The sequence below is a fragment of the Panthera leo genome, chromosome A3, assembly GCF_018350215.1.
Source record: "Panthera leo isolate Ple1 chromosome A3, P.leo_Ple1_pat1.1, whole genome shotgun sequence".
Lineage (NCBI taxonomy): Eukaryota > Metazoa > Chordata > Mammalia > Carnivora > Felidae > Panthera > Panthera leo.
In genome coordinates this window covers 84,691,212-84,708,119 of record NC_056681.1, presented here as the reverse complement: position 1 = coordinate 84,708,119, position 16,908 = coordinate 84,691,212, and the positions used below count along the sequence as shown (strand labels likewise).

Genomic DNA, 16,908 nt, shown 5'->3' with positions numbered 1-16,908 from the left:
CCTGTTAATGGACATTCACTATTCATGACTTGTTTTCTATGAACTCTGCAATGATGTTGTGGTTTAATACTGACTAGCAAACAGTTTTCAGAATACTCTGATTCTGCAGGAATTCAGCAAAGTGATCAAGGCTCCATCTCTCTCATATTTTGACACCTGTCAAAGAAGGCACAAGTCAGTGAAACCAGCAATCTTTTTTCAAAGAGATAATTCATTCCTCAAACTGGTTTTGCTGAATTTGAATGCTCAAAAAAATCATTAGTTCACTTTTTCAATTTTATGACAACTAGAGCCTAGAGGTGACTAGATTTTGTGCCTCTCATACCTCCTTAATAAAAATCCAAGAGTTTTACAACATTGAAAGGTAGCAAAGTATAGTGGTAAGGACCTCAGTTTTAAATGAGAAGTCCCAGCTTCAAAGTCCATTTCTAGCTATTTGACCATGAGATATTTATTTAGCATAAGCTTTGATTTCTGTCAAATGGGCAAAGATCAGATATTGTGAAGATCGATATTAGCTACTCTGTAGTGGAATTAGTGCTGACACTAGTCTTGGGACTTGAATCACGGTGCAAGGCCATCTATTTCTAATAGCGTCTTGTGTCTTTTCTTCCCACTGAGATTTACAAATTCCTATGAGCAGGTATTATATTCTTTGTCTCCTAGTGTTCCACAGTGCCCAAATCAGGGTTAGGACATGTAAGATGGTCAGTAAATATTTCCTGAATTTTACTGAGTCAATTCCATGAAGAGAAAGCACCCAAGGAATGAGGGAGCATCTTGAGTTATGGATTCTTGCCATTACTATGTCCCTAATTTTGAATGTGTTTATTTGTCCTTCAAGGCCTATGTTTTCTTGTTTGTAAAACAATGTTGGGTCAGCTAGACCCCTAAGAATGTGACTGTTTTGTTTTGCTTGAGAGAGAGAGAGAGAGAGAGAGAGAGAGAGAGAGAGAGAGAGCACACCAGCAGGGGAGGGGCAGAGAGCAAGGGAGAGAGAGAATCCCAGGCAGGCTCCACACCCAGCATGGAGTCAGACATGGGGTTTGATCCCAGGACTGTGAGATCATGACCTGAGCCAAAATCAAGAGTTGGATGCTTAACCGTCAGAGCCACTCAGGCACCCCAAGAATGTGTATTATAGTGAATTTACATGAAGGCTGATGAGCTTTCTCTGGAAATCTCCAACTAGGTCACTTTCTGTTGCAGAGGTAGAAACAACTTGTTTCAAAGGAGGTATGTCTTTGAAGCTTCTAGCCCACTACTTCTTGCAGGGAATATCAGTATCTGGATGTAACAATTCTTTATTCTCATTTATTAAATCCTAAAATCTGGTTTTCTTGCCAAATTAAAGACAATTACCAATTCCTCTTTTTTCCACTTTAGCTACAGCCTTGCAGAGGGCAGGTTAGGAACTCTGTGTGAATTCCCATACAAGCTCTCAAGAGAGTGATTGAATACAAAGCAGACCTCTTTTCTGTTAAACTCAGAATCTTACTTGATCTTACCTATTTCAAGGTTGCAATTAGGCTGTTTCCTTGTTAAGTATAAATCAAATGCATTTGAACTCTGTCTTGGGAAGATGGCAAATGCTCAGTACCAAAGTTTCTCTCTCTCAGTCTGATCAGCTTCTCAGGCGTTCATCCTTTTATATGATTTCTTTCTTTTTTTTAATTTAAATCTTACTTAACATACAGTGCAATGTTGGTTTCAGGAGTAGAATTTAGTGATTCATCACTTACATACAACACCCAGTGCTCGTCCCAACAAGTGCCCTCCTTAATACTCATCACTCATTTAGCCCATACCCCCACCCACCTGCCTCCATCAACCCTGTTTGTTCTCTGTTAAGAGTCTCTTGTGGTTTGTTTCCCTCTCTTCTCTTCCCCCCCTCCCCATATGTTCCTCTGTTTTGTTTCTTAAATTCCACATATGACTGAAATCATATGGTATTTGTCTTTCTCTGACTGACTTATTTTGCTTAGCATAATACATTCTCATTCCATCCATGTCATTGCAAATGGTGAGATTTCATTCGCTTTGGTGGCTGAGTAATATTCCATTGTATATGTGTGTGTGTGTGTGTGCGCGCGCGCGTGTGTGTGTGTATATACACACACACACATACACATACACCACATCTTCTTTATTCTTTATCCATTCATCAGCCACTGGACATTTGGGCTCTCTCCATATTTTGGCTATTGTTGATTGTGTTGGTGTAGACATTGGGGTGCATGTACCCCTTTGAATCTGTATTTTTGTATCCTTTGGGTATATACCTAATAGTGCAATTGCTGGATAGTAGGATGGTTCTATTTTTAGGGTTTTTTTTTTTTAATGATTTCTTATTTAAAAAGATATCCAAATGTTGCTTTCCACCAGAATCTGGTTGCCCTGATGTGATACACCCAGAAAGGGGAACAGATGCAGTGTAAGGGGTTTCCACTAGAACTAGACTCTTACCTACCTCAGATTTCTCTACCTCCCTGCCCATACTTCTGACGCTGGACATATGCTGGAGTCACTAACTTCATAAGGGAAATTTTCTGAGATGGTCAGATACAAAATTTGAAGATCAGTTACTCCTAATCATAGTTGGAGAAGTATGGCATCTCATGCTCAGCATCCACCCATTCATTCACTCAACAAAAGTTTACCGAATGATTACGATGTTGTAGTCTCTCTGTAAGACACTGTTTTCCTCTGTGTAATTTCTTGTACTTGTTTCTCAGTATCTTAGGCTCCTCCTCTTCTTTCTCCCATGTTCCTACTAATATAATACCTTACTGTGGGGATTTTGTCCTTGAAATTTTTCTTTTGACTGTAGGGTAGACCTAAGACAGGGCATCATATTTCCAGGTTTGATAAGACAAGGGCAGTTAATGTTAGGAATGGACAAAAGGGGCCGGACTTTGGCACCAGACCCACTGGAAAGGGCGTGGGAACGAACAAAATGCCTAAGTTGCCTTGGACAGTATAGAAGCTCACAGTTGTCCACAGAAAATTGCCAAGGGTCATGGTGATTTCTGTTCTCAAACTAGATAAACCAAGACTTATCACTCTCTGGGTCTGAAGTTCTCAATGATAAACAACTTCATGCCTGCCCTTCACAGTAGAGAGAAAGGAAAGTGCCCTTACATGTCTCTGAAGGTCTTATTTTTGGTAAGAACACCTACCATGAGCTCTGCCTTCTTAAGAGATGTCTAAGTGTACAATATAATATTGTCATTTACAGACACAATGTTGGTTAGAAGATCTCTAGAACTTACTAATTTTGCATAACTGAAATTTTATGCCCATTCATTCGCCAGTTCTCCTCATCTCAAATCTTGACCTTTTCATTCCCAGTCCGCTTTTGCCATAATTTTGGCTACTCTCATATTGGCCTTGATGGTCACTGGAGTCCAAGGAGTTTCAAACCCTGCTTCAAGAAAAATTGGGACATACTGTAAAAATTGATAGACTTTCATGGTAAAGAGTTTACCGCTCCAGAATGCCAGCCAATGCTATGAGGATGTACACAAGAGTGCACAAACATTTCTTATGATCAAAGGCAGGATGCCCTCCTACACACTAAAAACCTAAGGTAAAAAACAGAAATCATTGGCAAGCTGCCCCTAAACTCCAGCCAGTAAACACAACAAGAGCGCAGCTTCTTATTCTGTCAGGAGGAGTTCTGTGCGATACAGCACCTGCCACAAGCCTTTGTCCACAGGTGGCAAAGCTCCTGCCATCCCAAGCAGCACATGGCAGAGGGGAGGCAGCAGCTGACCTCCTTAGTAACCTGTTATGACAACCTGACAGCAGACCGGCCGGATGCTCCAGACTGTCACCAAATATGTCACAGAAGGCTTCCCAGGCTTGAGCATTTAATTTGCTTTACATAAAATACAAAGTTAGACTCCGGTTCTTCCTTTCTCTTGCTTTTAAAGCAAAACTCCATTCCTTTAAAAGAGGAAATCTAATAGGCACTCCCCATATACTAAAAAGAGCAAAGTAGAAGTCCTTTGGATGAAACTGAGAGTGGGTGATAGAAATGGGCTGGAGCACATCTGCTTAGCTTTCTCACATTATCCAACCCGCTTAAAGACCTCCAACTAGCACCCTGGACTGCAGTTTGACAAACAGAAAAACTTTGGGCTAGAAAATCTCCAATGCACCTCCATTTCAAACAAGCTTCATGAAGGCCAGGCTCTGTCTTGGTCATTCCTGAATCCTGAGAGCCTAGCATGGCTCTGGCATATAGTAAGTGTACACGCGCACGCACACACACACACACACGCACACACACACACACACACACACACACACACACATTTGATGAATAAATACAAGACTTTTTTTAGATGTCGTGAAATACATCTCTTTATTTCAGATTATAGCTCCCTGTGACCAATAGAGTTAGAGTTGGTTTTCAACATTAACCTCCCCTTGTGACCATGCACCTATACCTTCCCCAGCTTTTCTCTGCACACAGACAAAAGCTCAGCTTTAGCTTCCTTGGGATTGCATCTAAAGTACCAAATGTAAATGTCTCCCAAATGGGGAGACAGCTTGTTTATACAGGAATAATTGCTTCAGCACAGTGTCCTCCTTTATAACAAAACTTGAAGAAAATGCTGAGTAGTCAGATTCCTTACCTTTGCATTAGGAAAGAATTTAAAACCTATTTCAGTCCTTTCTTTGGCCTCATGTAAAAATAAAGCTTTTCTCCCCAAGCTTAGGTCTAAGCAAAGAAATCTAACCCTGACTTCTACTTTCCCCAAGCCCCCAAAATAAGTCCAGGTCATTTTGAAATAGATTTTTTCCCTCGTTTCCTTAAATCGGGGCCAGTCAGAGATGGACGGATGTTCCTGTGCCAGTTTGAAACTGCCGTGAAGGGTGTAAGTGATGCGTCTCTCCGTTGTTCCCTCCTCCGCCCTCCCCTGAAGAGGGCAGTGCTAAGTGTGGATCCTGCCAAGAGAAGGCCGGAGGCTTCGCCTGAATCTTAGGGCAAGCCATCAGGTGGCAGATTTACCAAGGAGCCCGCCTGCTGCTTGACTTCATTACTGTTTATCATCATGTCTACTTCTTCTAAAATTTTTCTTTATTTAATCACCTAATACTATTTTTATTGGCCTGTCAGAATGTGGGGGAGAGTAGAAGGGAATTCATTTCATGTGTTGTGGAACATTATTATGGTAAAATATTAGGACAAGTCTATACCTTCCTCCTTTGAAAAATAAGATACAAAACCAATTAAAGTTAAGTGATTACTGAAATGCATCTAATTAGTTATTAACTTACACACATCAAGCTATGATGGCAGCTTTCACAGCAAAAATCCTGTTGGTGTTGATACAGAAGATAATTGATATCACAGAGGCCTCCGCTTCTCAGGCAATTGCTTAAGAAAGCACCTTCACAGCTCAGAGCCTTCTCTCCCTTTGGGTTGGGGTACATTTTCGTCAATCTGACAAGATCTGTCACATATTATCAGACAATTGATCACCGACTGCTTGCAAGTCTTAATCCATCGTTTGATCACACATCAAGAAAAATTGCTTTTTATGTCTTACATCTTGGCCATGAGAAAGGGGAAGAAAGCAGAGACCAGGCTTCCGGCTCCAGCTCATTACTTTTTTGCAAATGATAGATGGGTTCACTAGGCAATTTAACTTTAAAATGATCTTTTCCCCTTTCTCAAATAAGCAAATAGAAGGAGCTTTGCAGCACAAGCTGAGCGGAGAGGGAGTCTGCCTGCTGTTCCTTTTGTGTCTCAATAATAGGCGCCCATGTGTGGATGGAGGCACGTATGGTTAGCAAATATGTATTTACTTAGCATTACTGCATCTACTTCTAAATAATAGGATTTAAAGTGGACACACACAGAGAGACTAACTTCCACTCTCCAGGACATAGCTATAATCATTTTACACATTTCTTCAAGAGCACTTATGTTATATATAAAGTAATTTGAAATGACTTCTAGTTTACCAAAAAAAAAAAAAAAAAAAAAAGAGTATTATATAATGACATAGCGAAAACCAGTTCTAAAAAAAAAATCATTTCCCCTACCATGAATCCAGTTATGTTATTGTCAAAATCCTGACCTTATGTATATATAGTAATACACATTCTAGCTTTCTCAGAATGGGGCAGAACCTAATAATGCGGGAATTAGCCCTGTTTCTAATAATTGATTGCTACTTAATATCAAAAAAGAGAAAGCATCTGTAATTATCAATAAAAGAATAGCTAAAACCTCAAAGTTTTTGAGGGATTCTCTTTAAGTTGTCAGCGTACCCACAAATACCCTGGTAATCTGTGAATAGTATCCTGAAGTTCGCAGCATTCAGCCATTGCAGTTGCGTTCTTTGAGGCCAGGAAGGAAAAGTCCCAATTCCTCATGGCTTACCTTCCCACTTCTCCTCCGCTAAAAACCTCCCTGGGAATCCTTCACTATTGTACATCCTCTGTAATTTAAAGACACAGCTGAAAGTCAGTCTTTGCATGCTTAAGTAAAATGAAAGGCACTGAGAGATGTAATTAGTGCTTTTTCTTTGTCATGCAACTCGAGACTGACAGTGTTTCCAAATAGTAGCCACTAAATCTTAAAGTCGGGCAGTACCTGGCTCGCCTGCAAGCTTTTGTCAACCAATGGAAAACACTCTAAGGCCAGGAACTGGACCCCAATCTCTAGGAGAGTTTGTGTCAGGCACAGAAAGAGTGTGCCAAAAAATATTTGTTCTGGTGAAATGCACATAAAACCTCTAGCTTAGTTAGAAGTATTGTACCAAAGTCAATTTTCTGGTTTTGATCATGTACTTATGTAAGCTGTTATCACTGGGGGAAAGTGGAGGAAGGATACATGGGAATTCTGTTCTCTTTTTGCAACTTGTAGGTGAGCTTAGAATTATTTCAAAGTACAATTTCAAAAAATATTTACTGAAGGGGCCCCTGGGTGGTATAGTCAGTTAAGCGTTCAACTCTTGATTTCAGCTCAGGTCATGATCTCATGGTTTGTGAGTGCAAGCCCCGTGTCAGGCTCCACATTGACAGTGTGGAGCCTGCTTGGGATTCTCCTTCTCCCCCCCCCGCCCCTCTCTGTCCCTCCCCTGGTCATGCTCTCTCTGTCTCTCAAAATAAATAAGCAAACTTAAAAAAAAATATTTGCTGAAAAGAGAATGAATGCTTCTGTAATTCTTTAAGCCTTCTGAATGTGCTATGCGTTTGAGGCTCTGAGGTCTCAGAGTCCTCTCATGCACCTTTTTTTCTTGTTTTTATTGTACCCCTCTTTCCACTTCAAGCCCTGTGTCCCATGCCCAGATTCTGATTCTGCCTCTGGTCCTCTAGATGTGGTGCTTATATCTGACCTTCCCCGAAATTTGGCTGCTAGCCTTCCAAGAGGAATTTTGTCGCACATTTCCTCTTCTTCTTGGCCTGGATTTTCTCTTTGTACCACCACTGCATCTTTCTTGGTGACCTTCTCAGCACCCAGTTTCCCTTTTGCCCAGCCTTTGTGTGTGTGTGTGTGTGTGTGTGTGTGTGTGTGTGTGTGTTGGGGAGTGATGTACAGAGTGGAAATGATGAGGGGTGAAGCTGAGATTTAGTCTGTGGTAACCTGCATCTCTGAAATAGATTTCTGTTTATAAAGAACAATTTCCTGCTGGGGAGAGACTCTACGTAGTTTATCAGATCCATCAGATTGAACTCTTTGGCTTCACTATATATTTTGTGAAAATACTATTAGAGCCTTCAAAGTTTAGCTTGCTCCATATTTGTTTTCACTGCTGGGTGTCAAGAGCATGATCCCCGTCATCTTAATTGACAGAGAGAGTAGACTTACTGAGACTACATCCTAAGGCCAAACAGCATGGTCTGGGCATTTATCTCAAACCGGATTTGCCTTTGGGAAATCAGCTGGGACCCTCAACGACTTCCCCACCACTCTGTTCAATGAAGGGACAGTTGAATGCAATGGTTAACAACACGACACGGGGGCCATGTTATTTTGAATCCAGCTCTACTTACTAGGAGTGTGACTAAACAAATGAATCTCTTTGTATCTTAGTTTTGCCATCTGTAGAATGTGGATGATAATAATTCCTAGCTTATAGACATCTTGTGAGAATAATGAGAGTTAGTGTTTTGAGAAGTACCGAGCTCGCCATCGGTTGGCACTCAGTGAGTGTAACTATTATTCTCTAATGCCTGTTCTACTTCCATTTCCTGTATCACCCTCTACTGGCTCCTAAAGGTTCAGTATGGTGCCTTGTGCTTAGGAATAAGAATTTTAAAAAATGTTTTTTGCTTTGAACATTTCCCTAAGTGTCTGGAAATAATAGAAGATAATCAAATAAGTCTCTGAAATAAGGTTGGAAATTAATCAGTATCAAAGAAGAAATCTAATACAGAGTCACTCAGATTTCTGAATCTACTGATCAAATCCCTGTTGGGATGCAGGCTGTAGTGGAGATGCTGGTGAGCTTTGTGGAGACGTGACCGCATACCTGAAACTCCTTGAGCTGGCTTTCTCCTTGTAACTTACAATGCTCTGAGCTGGGGGAGGCCAGGGTGGATTTCGATTAGACTAGAAGTCACACTGCGAGAAAGATAGGCTTAAAGACATGGTTGAATGTTGCCTTCCCTTCCCTTCCCTTCAATTTTCTTTTAATAGCAAATACAAACTGAACATTGATACTTGGATGACTCTAGCTCCCAAGTGTTAAATGGGATGTTTAGAGCCATAAAGCACTCTGATGTAGCCATAACTCTGGAATGGAACTGTGTTTTCAAAGGTGCCTCAGTTTTCCCAGTCTTTGCTACGGCGAGAGCTATCAACTGACACTTGAACTAATGGCATCCCAATCCCAGGCAGTTGGCATCCATTCCATCCCTCCCCTTCTTATCAGCAATACAAAGTACTAGAAACTTGTTGCCTGAATCCTTTCTCATTAGCTCTGGAGATGCAGATTAAAAATCATTCTTTGGAAGTATTTATTAAGTTTATATGATCTGCTTTCCAAGAAGCATTTAGAACAAACAATGAGTTATAGCTAAATCCAATGTGAGCAGGCAATAGACTCAAATTAGAAGAGGTAAAATTAAATTTTCATGTATCATAAATGAAATATCCATTAGGGACTTCACAATGACCTTCAGGTTCAGCAAGTTCTGTATTAAAACTTCCAACCTGAAAGATACAAGTGCTGGGCCAGATAACATGCATTTCAGGTACTATGGAGGAAAAGGCCCAGCCAGCCACAGTAAACAAATGTAACTAGTTTTGGAGAAATGCTATTGACAGTAAAATTCTAATTTTACTCCAGCTCCCAGAACAGATGTACCTCCGAGTCCATAGACTGCAATACTTAACTGCAGCTACTCAGCTGTGACCTTCAGCCCCAGGCTCACTGCAATAAAATTTTCATGCAACCATATGGAAGAATATTTTAATAGAGATTTACTGTCAGTAACTGTCCCAAAGGAGCAAATAAGGAAGCTGTAACATATTGCGTACAGTAAATCAAGGGGACTTCAATGGAAAAACGAAACCTCCCGGAGGCAAGCATCTTTAAAATTACAGGCAACACTTTGTACAAATATGTGTACAAAGGACTAGATATGCACTCAGTTAAGTAGCTTAAAATGGTTTCGATTTGCAGATATATTTATTTAGAATTTATTTATTGGATTTTATAAGTGGCAAGCACTTACCTGTCAGGGCTGAATGCCTCTGTATCCCCCTTCCCTGGGGCAAAACGGAAGTGAGGGAGGGGTGACTTCAACTGAAAATCTTACCAAACCCGGGAATGTGGCAGGCAGCATAAATTGCACCCTCTCTATAGCCAGGTTTGCTTCAATTTAGGGTGAAGTATTAAGCACAGGGACAAAATATTCCCTTAGCCAGTATATAAACAGTCCTGGGTGAGTTATTTGAATGGTTAAAAATTCAGCTTAAACAATAAATGGGGACACATGTTGATTAAAACTCCCAATGGGGCAGAATGCATTCAGAGTCCCTACTTGGATCCTTGATTATGCTTTACCCAACATTTTTGCATGTAAAATGTCTCCTTTTTGAGAAGCTATAAAATGGCGATTTTTGTATAAATGTGTGTTGGGCCTGTCAGAATCAATAAACCAGATCTCATGCTCCTCCTCCCCTGACCGTATGTTTATTTGGAGACATGAGTCCACGGCACCGGGCCACAGGTGAGCTAAGAAGGAGGGATAGAGCCTGAGCGTGTCACCTCCACGGCTCCACGCTTCAGTTCACTTAGTTACCACCACGACACCATTTCCTTGCTCAGCTTCAGCCCTTACTGTTAAGAGCATTTCAGTTTCAGATATTTGTTTCCTGAGGGCAAACAAGCAACCATCTCCCCCTCTACTCAACTGATGGAAACTCTAATGTGAGGGGCAGTAATTCAGAGATAAATAGACTGAACACTGCCCTTGACAGTTCATATTTTATGGCAGAGAGAAGGCCTAAAACCTAAAAAACTCATGTGTAGGAGGCATAGCACAAATGCTTCATCTATGATACATAATGAAGGTACATGTCTTTGGCATCAAACCGAAAATCAAAATATCCAAGTGACCGTGAATAAGGGAATCGGGTGATAAATCTTTATGTTTTGCTAAATGCCCGTGGGTTGTCACATTTGACAAAGAGTGATAACAATAGAAGAATTGTCATATCTGATAAATGTGTCTCAGGCATTCCATTCTTCTCTTGAAGTGGTCCCAGTTACTATAAAACACAGGTAACATGCACGGGTGTGCAGATTCAAAACAGGTTGGGTTACACACTGAAAGTGAATTATCTTGACTAATCAGAACCTGGCTGGAGGTTGTAATACAATAGGAAGCTTGAGACATTAGTTCATGCCATCAGATTAATGTATAAATCATGTTACATGGCTAACAATGAGTTTGTTACCCACCAACTTTCCCAGTGTTTCAATCACCGTACTTTTGTCACAGTTGGATATTGTGTTCTCTGGACCCTTTAATGGCACTCTATTTCACATTGAAATGGGAGTTGAAACTGGAAATGCTCCTCAAAACATGTTAGTTTGGGGACACAAATGTATGCATGATATGTGTAGTTTCTTCCTTTGAGAGAAAGGCTGATTGGGATGAATCTCCAGAGTCCTTGCATTATTTGGCTGTGACCATGTTAAGAATCACCCTTTTTGTCTTTATAAGGAATAGAATGGGCATGTAGACAATTTTTGTCTGTGTTTAATTTCATGAATTTACCAAGAAGGGTGAGTCATGTCTTAACTTTTTTGATCCCATCCCTAAAACAAGTGATGTCCGAATGCTTACTCATTAAAGGCATTTTCCCCTCCATCTCCTGAAAGGTTCCATGACCTTGGTTAGCTCTATACCCAAAGCTTTTGATTATCTTGGCCAGTACAGATTGTCCCTCTCCTCTTCAACCCACTCTCTATTCCAGCAAGTTGGTTTCCTCTTGACCTCCACAGGTTCTATATTTAATTTATCATACCCTCAAGTCACATGACTCAAGAATAAAATCATTTTCCTTCCTTTGTGCCTCTCCAAACCTTAGCTTTCTTTTAAGACTCAGTTCAGAGCTCCACATCCCCAAACGATCCTATTGAGCCATTCTAGGCCCATCACTAAATGCTAAAGACCAAGTCATTTTCTACTGAGTAGTTAATACATTCTGAGAATATTAATAATTGTTTAATAAATACCCATTGACAATTGATTTGTTAATCTTTTGAACTTCTTTTCTTTCTTTTCACCACTTTGCCGTGTACTTCAGACTTGTACTTCCCCCAGAGAAAATGAAAGAATGTATTCTGAAGAAATTTTTATTCTTACTCCTCCCACTGGGAGCATGCTAGAAAGTAATCATTACTTAATGTAATTTTCCACCTATAGACATCATTTTACAAGCTGCAAATAATGTGAATAAAATGTAACTATATACCCAACCAACAAACAAAATCTCCCAAATTAAAAGCAATATACAGCTGGAATGAATAAAATAATTTGCTAATTAGAAAAGTATTCATGATAGATGCTAAGCTTCTCACAGCTGGAAGTTATCAAACAGAGACTTACTCAAGAATCTGGGGGAGAGATTTCTGTAAAGGATGGGAGATTAAGTTCAATAAATCTGGGGTCTCTTCCAAATCTGAGATTCTGTGATAATTGTCTGAATTTAACCAATTAGAAAAAAATGATTTTAGGAGTCCTATGAGGTAAGTTTTTTATATTCCAAATGTCTTTAAATTACAGCCAGAGTTAGGACATTAATTTGAAAAATATCTGAAAATAACTGGTCATTAATTGATGGACTGACTTACTAAAGTCAAAAGGAGGGTTTTTCAAAGTGGTATGGGTGTGTGGACCCAGCCACAAAGCACTTTGAAGTCAATCTTATTCTTAGAACATGCACCTACAGTTTAACCTGTACATGTAAATGGATGGCTACTGTGCACATTTTAATAAATAAGTATTTATGTGCCCACTGAAAATGGCCCAATGTGCCCAACGAAAATGAAAGTCTTGTCAATTTTCCTGTGATTTGTTAACCTTGAGTACCTAAAAAGAAGTAGTGAAATGCATTGCCCTGTTGGGTGTCCCAGAGAGCTCTACCAATGCTATGGTCCCCTACCAAGGTCAGGAAACCTATCTTTGCACAGTCATACTTTCAGACTTACAGTAGTGATATTTCACAAGTAGGCACCAATGTAGACATACCAACTACAAGCCTTTGGCATCTTATTGTTTATTACCTAGATTTAATTGGTTCCTAAATATTTTAAGTGACACCCCTGAAGGCAGTGTCCATTATCCAGAATTTTTGGATACCAGATGCTTGGGTTAAGTAAAACCAAACATCTAATGACTATCATTTCTTCTTCAACTTAATGTAGTCTTTTGATATGTGTCCAGAGAAACCATGAAGTTTTGTCTTCTCATTATTTGGATTTTGGTGTGGTCAGGGTATGGATATTTTGAGATAAGGGTTAAAAATTTACTCATCTGAAAACTGTATAGTTGTGTACACGTAGAGTATACATAGGTATGTACAACTTGGTAGAATTTTACTAATTTGTAACAATTTAGGAAAGTTTTGGTTACAGGGTCCCTAAAAATTAATGCAGTGCTAATTCTTTCTAGTGAACAAGTGAACAGAATGAGGTATTTTCTGCTTTATCGGTATCTCCTAAACAAGTATATTTGTTGTTTACAAGAAAAAGATGCTTTGAAAATGTTTGAAAGGAGTTTATTCAGTTAGGTTAATGCTGCTTATGGAATGATTTTTACTCTTCTAATTGGGAAAGCAAACTTTTTCCCTTAGAAAAATAGGAAACTTCTCCCTTACCTGAAAAAACACAATTTTTGAATTAGCAATGTATGAATCAAAACTTTGTTACATGTTAAGAAACATCTGGAGTAAGTGTAGTTTATAGGTATAAACCCAGATATATATTATGGTTAAATTGAATGTATTTTGGTAAAAATTAGTCTGATTCGACCATACTAGTTATCATGCATCTGCTTAGTTAATTAGTCTAAAGTTTCCTGATTCACAGTTCAATGATGAGTTTTTCATGAACTTGTTGGATATTTTTATTCCATCTTCTTTTAGCCAGGATCATCCATAAATGTCCCAAGATGCAGCAGAGGGCAGAGAAGTGTGGTGGCTCTGGCAAAAGACTGAGGCTCTGAGACCACATCTGGATTTCTGTTTAGACACTTAAGAAGTCGTGACATCCAGAGCAGCAACCTAGCCCCTGCACTCCTGGTGAGGTAAGTCCCAACCATAACTATGAAAAAACCTTGGCCTCTCTTGAAGTAGGATATTGGATCGATCCAAAGTAATGATGTTGTTATTAATATTCTTTTCCTTGATGTAATTATAATTATTTGATGTAATTATACGAACTAAAATCGCTCATGCACAACTCCCTTGTGTGGGGGAAGCAGACAGTAAAAAGCATGAAATGTTTATCTGTATTATGGCTTTCGTTTCTCTTTACCCTCTTGGAGTTAGCTGCCTGAGTGTTGTTCAGTGTGACAGAAGATCATTCTAGAGGCTGGGAGGAAGCAATGAGATAAACTGTCTAGGTGGTGATGAGGTATGAGGTATGAAGCATCCTGTCACATTTCAGGGTGAAATTCATCTTCGACAAGATTTCCCCCACATCCCCCACCTCCACCATTTCACAGCTTGTATTCCCAGAACACGAGTATCAAGATTTCATTTGCCTTGGAGCCCTTCCAGAAATTAACAGCGTTAAGAAGAACCATTCTATTAAGTCAGGATGGTGTCCAATAAAAGCAATGAATGATTGGAAAATGGACCGTTTTAATGCTGTTCAGTAAAACCATCGTGAATGTTCTTAATTATGCAATTCCATCCTTCCTGTGTAATTGGCTCATTTGATTTTTTTTTTCCTCTCATGGTATAGAATAATCTGAGTTGGGGGTCAGAGTCTTGTAATGTTGTTATGTTTTACTAATATTTGAAGATGATGAGGCAAAATATGTGAGAGTGTAAAATTATTTGGACCCCCCCCCCACCCCCCAGACAACCAACGAACAAGCATAAAGGCTCATAGGACTGACAGGAATGGAAAACATAATTGTACCCTTCAGAGGCATCTAACCTCCATTTGCAAATACAGAGCACTCCATTTTTAAAAACTCTATTCCTTTGGTTTTGAATAGTTAATATAATCCCATGACTCAAAATTCAAGAGGCACAAAAGGGTATATTGTGAGGTATCTTCCTCCTTGGCATCCGAAGCAACTAATGTTATCAGGTGTGCATGATGCTCTCAGAGATATCTAATGCATATTCAAACACTTTTGTGTAAATTTTCATTTGTGTTTCTCTTATGTGTACACACAGTAGCATTATCTACTAGGATTTTATATTTGAGCACTCAGTCGGGTACTGGGGATACAGTAACGAGCAAAGCCAAGTCCTTTAGGGAAGCTTTCATTTTTGTGGTGGAAAGCAGGCAAAAAGCAATGACCAAGATAGTTTCAGATTGTGAGTGTTTGACGTTGACCAACAAAGGGGGTGCTGGCTAATTGAGACTAGGTGGTCATTAAAGGCTCACCAAGAGGTAAGAATTAAAAAAAAAGAAATCACTTTAAAAAAAGTTGTTTTTACATTTATTTATTTTTGATAGAGAAAGACAGAGCATAAGTGGGGGAGGGGCAGAGAGAGAAGGAGACACAGAATCCAAAGCAGGCTCCAGGCTCCAAGCTGTCAGCACAGAGCCCAACGTGGGGCTCGAACTCACAAACCGCGAGATCATGACCTGAGCCGAAGTCTGACGCTTAACCAACTGAGCCACCCAGGAGCCCCAAAAAGAAATCACTTTTTAACTTTTGCATTAATCTGGCTAAACATTAAGTTAAACCCAACAATGTGCCCCTAGATAGCCCCACAAAACACATATATGGAGACCTGGGATTTGACAGACAATTCACGTTTAAACATACCCTTCAAGGTAGTGTGGTGACCCCAAATTTCAAATGCACGCATGCTCATCACTGCCTGATGACTCTTGATACCACTGTGCTCTTTTAATCTTGCATGACAAAAACTACAGACAGGAGAGGCCCTAAGAAATTCACTCCCAGATAAAATATTTCATGGAATGTCTACCAAGAGGCTGGGACCATAACACTGACAGCTGCTTCTCATCTGTACTCACTGTTCCGACCATATTTTAGCCAGTCTACAAAACCCGCAATTAGATAGGGAGGTTAGACTCTTCTCTTATTGTGGTCAGCGTGCCAAGAAAATTGAAATGGAAGGAGAGGACAGATTGCTAAAATAAGAATTCTGAAGGACACTTGGCATGACAGTGAGACCAGTAGAAATTCATAGACCAATCGTTTAAACTGAATATCTGGATAAAAAAGTAAAAAAAAGAATCAGTGCATATTTAGACGTTCTCAAAAATCTTAACTTTTGTCATCAGATATCTTGGATACTATCTATAACTGGATACTGGGTTAATTGTTTCAGTTCTCATCCAGATGTGCAGTATAATGTAGAAGTATCCCAAGATAGCTACTCATAATTTTCCTCCAGGTGTGTGAAAACATCTATTTCCATTTCTCTACAATAATTGAGGACTTTTCTGGTTAGTCTAGATGTGTTGGTGGCTTCTAAGAGTGACAAAATACATACCAATTGAGGTTTGGATTTATGCCAAATACAGAAACTCCTGAAAGTGACTCATTATTTGACAGCACAGAAATTACTTTAGATCTCTGTTGAAATTCTGTTCTCATTATGGGCGTCAATTATCATCGTATTGTAAAATAGACGCAAAAGGGGGAGGAGAGTGGGTAAAATCTGAGGCAGCTCCTCCCTCTTGGCCCCCACTACGTGACACGTGCAGAAGGTTGCCATTTTTTATGGACCCGCACAGCAACTTACATATTTATATTTCTCCAAGGAATGAAGGAAAAAGTCTCTTCCCTCCCAACCCAGGTCTTAGTCCATTTGGGCTACTGTAACAAAACAACACAAACTGAATAGCTTATAAACCGTAGAAACTTATTCTCACAATTCCAGAAGCTTGGAAGTCTAAGATCATGGTGCCAACAGATTCGGTGCCTAGTGAGGGCCCACTTTCAGGTTCACAGATGGCTTTTTCTTGTTGTGTTTTCATGTGGTGGGAAGGGGCGAGGGACCTCTCTGGTACGGTATTAGGAGGTGCTTGAATCACGAGCATGAAATTATACTGCTTTTAGACTTTTCTCAGTTGATTCCACCTCAGTTGGGCCCTTTCAGGTAAAAGAAAGTGGAATTTTATTTCATACTACTTTTATATCCACTATTAGATCCTACCCTCGCACATCTAAAGGGAGAGGGGCAGCTCAAACAGTTATGTAGATGGAGAA

General features: G+C 39.8%; 1 protein-coding gene across 11 annotated transcripts in view; it reads left to right on the top strand.

The window, feature by feature from the left end:
- The window catches only part of RNF113A (ring finger protein 113A), a 511,139-nt gene that overhangs the window by 444,491 nt on the left and 49,740 nt on the right, over window positions 1-16,908 (top strand). For 10 of the 11 annotated variants that reach the window (XM_042932492.1, XM_042932502.1, XM_042932501.1 and 7 more), the window contains one exon: window positions 13,625-13,785. The gene's annotated coding sequence lies outside the window, so the exon portion shown is untranslated. The remainder of the gene's footprint in view (window positions 1-13,624; window positions 13,786-16,908) is intronic. The other variant, XM_042932493.1, reaches the window with a different exon arrangement.